Source organism: Mus caroli, chromosome 6, assembly GCF_900094665.2.
Source record: "Mus caroli chromosome 6, CAROLI_EIJ_v1.1, whole genome shotgun sequence".
NCBI lineage: Eukaryota > Metazoa > Chordata > Mammalia > Rodentia > Muridae > Mus > Mus caroli.
This window is the reverse complement of record NC_034575.1, coordinates 41231264-41237454: the sequence shown is the minus strand read 5'-3', so window position 1 is coordinate 41237454 and position 6191 is coordinate 41231264. Positions and strand designations below refer to the sequence as shown.

At 37.6% G+C, this 6191-nt stretch overlaps 1 pseudogene; it reads left to right on the top strand.

Moving 5' to 3' along the window:
* The first annotated feature begins 3659 nt into the window (after positions 1–3659).
* On the top strand, positions 3660–4219 carry LOC115031284 (annotated as a pseudogene).
* Positions 4220–6191: the final 1972 nt, after the last annotated feature.

The following is a 6191-nucleotide window of genomic DNA, read 5'->3' as shown; positions in this document are numbered from 1 at the left end:
ACACACAGAGAGTGTGTGTGTGTGTGTGCCTGTGCATGTGTGTGTGTGTGTGTGTGTGTGTTGCCTGATTGAACACATGACCTTTTGCTAATAGTAGCCAGGGTTCTTGAGAGACATCCTCCCTAGCCCTGGAATATCCTGGTACTGTACGGATGTCTATTTTTCCCTGCAATTTCATCAATGTTTGATTTGTGTATGCAGGTGCACTGATGATGGGTTCGTATATTAATGTTAACTATATCTTTCTTAGAATTGATCCATTTAATCAATATATAATGTCCTTTTGCCTTTTAAAGTCTTTTCTCATTTTTATGCAATATAGTTTTTCATACCATAATTTTCAGCTGTGAATATTCTTATCTCTAAAGTGAGTCTCTGATAGGTAGAATATACTTGCTTTTGTTGTAGTTTTTTTATTTTTAAATATTTAGTCATTCTACCCTTTTGATTGAGGAACTTAATCCATTTATATTTAAAGTAAATATACTACTGACATTGTACATGTTCTGCCTTTCACTTCCTTTGGACTCCCTTTCCTCTCTTGCTCTTTTTATTTGTGTTTCACTGGTTGCTTTGTAGTGATTTGCTTTAATATTCTTACCTTATTCTTTTATGTATTTTACATAGTGATTATTTATGACTGTTCAGATTTAAAAAGTTTATTCAATATTGCCCCAAGAATAATGCCATACAACAGGCAGGACTCTCCCAAATTTAAGATACAACCAATTGGACAAGTCAGGCATATGAGAATCACAGGCTTCTGTTTAGAAAGCAATTCACATAAATGTCAATAAAATACAAGTTTGTGCAAGGCTCCAAAATTTACATCTTTCCTTGCCTTGGATCTAGCCAAGAGACTTTTCTTATCCTTTTAACTATAGTCAAGGCTCACTAAGATTCTCCAGAGACAATTCATAATTTTAGGGTTTATCCCTAATGAAGAAAATAAGTGAATAAGTCACCTGTATCTATTTGTTTACTATTGCTACAAACAGATTGCACGGGCTTAATAGCTTATTTAGAGGCTTATTTAGCTCAGAGCTTTGAAGCCTTGTGCTGGGATCTGGTCATTATCTACTTAAGGCCACGTTATTGAGTCATGGCACACAGAGGATGTCACATGGAAAGACAGAATGAACATTCTGTGCTGGCTTTTGTCTCTCCAATCCTTTCTCTTCCCTTTTTCTGAGTCTCATTTTCTTCTTCTACAAACACTACTGCAACCATGGACTTACCATCCTAATGACCTCACCTAATACTAACTGTTTTTCAAAGGCCTTATGTTGGTTTTGATTTTTCTCAACCCATTTTTAATAGGGTTTCCTAAATACTTTAACCTCCCTTCTATCCCGCCACCCACCAGAGACATTGGCAAAGAAAGGTTATTAGGACATGGGGAGAAGTGGGTCTGTTCAGAAATTGTTCTTTGGAGTAAATCCAATATGTCTGGAAATCAGCAATACAAGTTCTTGGGGAATCAGCAGTGACAGCTCGATCCATTTGGAAACACTTCACAAATACACCAGCAGTAAAGTTCAGTAGTGTAAGAATAGCAAACACAAATCAGTAGTGGTGAGACGACCTAGCAGAGACAGCCAGGCCTCAGTCGAATTGTTATGAGTCAGCAGGAGTGATCAGGACCAGCAGAGATTTCAGAAGAAGTTCTTTGCTGTGCCTCTCTCAAGGAGCTGAAGATCAACAAAGGGATGAGACCAACAAAGCACTGTAAAGCTAGCTAGCTATGCAAGCCTCGGTCAGTGTCCATTGAATCCTATTTATATTCCCTCCATATATCACATGTCCTCCCATGGATCTTGCCTCAGCACATGAGTCTATCTTAGGAAAAACCCCATGAGTCTGTATCAGCTGACATAACTCTGCCAATCAGCTCAAGTCTGAAGAAGCAGCAAGAAGCCACAGCACATCACCAGAAGTTATTTTGGACGTGTTTTTCTCTATGGAGTTATGACAAACAAAGCTCAACAATGCAATGTAAGGTGAACCAATACATGTGAAGAATCCTTTATCACGTGTCCTTTCACATTCTTGTTTTAACAAAACATCCTTTCACTTGTGTCTTCTTCAGGAAAACACCACTTCATATGTCTGCCCCAGCGAAACACCATCTGAAACAACTGACTTTCAAACAAACCTAAAAGTTTCCACTTTAGCCCTAATTCTAACTTTGGGGATTATTTTCAAACATTTGAATACTCTGATCTAGGCATATTGGCCATGAAGAATTACCCATGAATATAAGCAAAATCTAACAGTATTTACCAATTTATATATCTTTTCCACATTATTTAATTATTTGTTATTTTTTTCTGAGTTGGAGATCTCTTGTAGCCCAGGTTAGCCTCAAAAATCTCTATGTCGCTAAGGATGAAATTGAATTCTGGATCCTTCTGTCTGCATCCCCAGAGAATTCATTAGTTACAAGTATATACCACTCTACTTGTTTCAAATTACTTAGTTTAACCCATTGTCTTAGTTAGGGTTTTACTACTGTAGACATCATGAACAAGGCAACTCTTATAACATTTAATTGGGGCTGGCTTAGAGGTTCAGATGTTCAGTCCATTATCATCAAGATGGAGCATGGCAGCATCCAGGTAGGCATGGTACAGGAGGATCTGAGAGTTTTACATCTTCATCTGAAGGCTGCTAGGAGAATACTGACTTCCAGAGAGCTAGGATAAGGGCCTTAAGCCCACACCCACAGTGACGCACCTACAAGGCCACACTGGCTCTTTAGGAACTTGCTGCTAGTATCACTGGTTCTTTCTTTGGGACTGCCCTACCTTTTGCATTCTTTTTTTTTTTTTTTTTNTTTTTTTTTTTTTTTTTTGATTTTTCGAGACAGGGTTTCTCTGTATAGCCCTGGCTGTCCTGGAACTCACTTTGTAGACCAGCCTGGCCTCGGGCTCAGAAATCCACCTGCCTCTGCCTCCCGAGTGCTGGGATTAAATGCGTGCGCCACCACACCCGGCTCATCCCCTTTTGCATTCTTAACACCAAGAAATTTAGTTTTTCTAAGACCCTACATTTTGATATGTAGCTAGTGCTTGGGCTCTAGCTGGAATCTTGACGTTACACTCCTTTCTTCTGCAGGGATTTACCACTACACTCATCCTGGTTGCACTATAGTTACTTCTGAACTGGGAAACCGCCCCCCCCCTTTTTTCCTCCTTTGTACTTATTTTAAATATTTAAATGTTAGTAGTTAAACATAGCTTAATTTGGCCCATAAAATGATACTGATGATACTGCAAGTATGAAAAGTCTGAAACTCTTGGTCTATTTATGTGAGTCTTTGTCTAGCTGTTCTTCTGAAGCTCAAAACTTGTCTTATTCCATAGCATTCAAAATAGAATTCATTCCATGTTTCTGAGACTTAGATTAAGCCCAACTTCTTTTGTTAACCCCACTAAGCTATAACATCTATGGTATTTCAACTATCATAGCAATGATGTTAGAGGCTCTCGGTTTGGATATAGCAAGAGGGGTGTGATTGACAGACTGCTCATGGTTTCAGAAAGTACATCATTTTCTAGTCTCTTTGCTTAAAACAAAATGTTCTCTCAAAGATCTCGTGTAGTGAATAAGGAAGCCAGGAGTGGGCCTACCTCTCCTTTTCTCATGCTACCTGGAAGATGGTAGACATTCAGATGGAACATGCTTACCAAATGCAGCCTACAATCTTTCAAAACAAAAAGCATGTTTTGTTTGGAGAAACGGGCAAGGAAAAACTCCCTCGGTACTGCAAAAACATGGGTCTGGGCTTCAAGATGCCCAAGGAGGCCATTGAGGGCAGCTACATAAGACAAGAAATGCCCCTTCACTGATAATGTCTCCAATCAAGGTCGGATCCTATCTGCTATTGTGATGAAGATGAAGATGCAGAGGACCATTGTCAACCACCAGGACTATCTCCATTACTTCTGAAAATACAATCACTTTGAGAAGTGTCACAAGAACAAGACTGTACACCTGTCCCCCTTTTCCAGGGATGTACAGATCAGTGACATTATTACTGTTGGAGAGTGCAGCTCCCCCCTCCCCCCGGCAGAACAAGACTGTTCTACTCAATGTGCTCAAGGTCACAAAGGCTGCTGGCACCAAGAATCAGTTTCAGAAGTGCAAAGGGGACTCTGGCCAATGCCCTAGAACAGATAAAGTTATTTTCCAACTTAAAAAAGAATGTTCTCTCTAGGAAGTAGGGATATTTAAACCTTTTTTCTTCATCAGTTTCAAACAGAATAATAAGTGCATAGTCACTTGCTTTTGGAGTGTCTCCTCTTTCTAGTATGTGTTGGTCCTTTATTGTCTTATTGTGGTAAATATTAAGTTAGAAAAAAAACCTGTGATGATTATGTAGCAGCTGACTTTGGAAATGAATGTCAATTTAAATTGGCTTCTCTGGCATTTATTAGTAATTCAATTTTATTCTGTGTAATTATGAGATTATAAATAATTCAAATTAGAGTAGAAATATAGTCCTCAGACAACTCCAGATCATCTCTTGTACTTTCAGATATGTCAACCTGTCTTAAAAGCCAAGACTTCATTGTCTTGTTACATAAATTATAATCAATAAAGTATTTTAAAAACACTACTTGTTTTCCTCACTTGAATCTCTGTGCTTTCAGTTTGCTCTCATAAAATTTGTTTTCCTTTTTGTTGTTGACATTTATCCCTAGTTCATAAAATGATCTTTGGAATAAGGATTATAATGACTTCTCCTGGAATATAATCTGTATAACAGTCAATCAAATGCTGTTTTAACATGGAGAGGGGAGATTTTTGGTTAAATAAAAGTGATTTGAAGTGTTTTGCATGTGAAGAGATGGTAACTTTAATCTTCCTGGCATTCTGACTATTACTAATACCTAACTATTGGTAATATCTAACTATTAGTAATCTCTCTGGTCTGTGACTATCAGATCATAAACAAAGTCAAGAAAATATGTCATGGTATTTATTAATTAGCAGCAATCAAATATGTTAGGTGAGCATTGGCAATTTCATGGGATCCTTTTTACATTTATTGTGGGGAAAAATGTTTCCATCATAATCCTATTATGAGTTCACTGAATTTCTAAAGCTGAATCTCTAGGATTATGGTATAAAGCATTTGCTTTTGGAAGCCATGGAGGCTTCACGAAGCCTCCCTAGTTTCTCTGTGGTGGGAAGAATGCAGAGGTTCACAGAGGTGACAAAGCTGTGTGTCTCTTCTCCCTTCAATTCCTAAGGCTCCATTTAAATATTTTCAGTTTGGAATATCCAACTAAAACCCCATTTGAGAAAAGTATATTCAGTTTAAAGAACAGTGACACCTGAAAAAAAAATTTTAAGTAAAGAATAAATATATTTTCTCCAATGCATTATTTGTTCTTTCCAGTACAAATTAGCATTTTTCCACCACTAAAATAAAATATATCTACTCTAGAAAGGGTATAAACTTTGATCACTACTACATGGCATTCTCTAAAAGATAGAAATGTGGAGAGAGTAAAAAGACAATGATTGTCAGGTACAAGGGGAAAGAGGGTAGACAATCAGGACAAAGGATTTACAGTGCATTGAAGCTATTCAGAGAAATAGAACACACACACACGCGCACACACACACACACACACACACTTTTTTTTCAAGATAAAGTCTTAGTATACATCCTAGGCTGGACTTGAATTTGTGATCTCCCTTGCCACCTTAGCATCTAGAAGGCCATCACTACAAGGGTTGTGAGCTACCATGACTGTTCTTACATCACTATGCTTATCAAAACTCATAGAACCCTAAATAAAAAGCATGAACCCTAAAGTAAGCTATGATTTTTGAGTGATAATGATGTATCAGTTTAATTTTCTCACTCATAACAAACATATTTTGGTGGTGTATGGTGACAGTGGTAGGAGTTGGGATTTTGTGTGTATCACCAATTTGTATCATCTTTGTATCATCCATTTGAACCTACAACTATGCTAAAAGTTAGACAATAAAAAACAGAACATAGCTGTACTATTAAATGAACAATAATCAACTCATTAGAATGAAAATGAGTTCCAAAAGTTTGCTCCTGAATGATGTCACCTGTAGCTTGTAGTATCTGTTGTATATGATCATTTCACTGTGGTCTTGAACCAGAGTGGCTTTGTTCATCCTCAGGGTGATTCATTCACCTC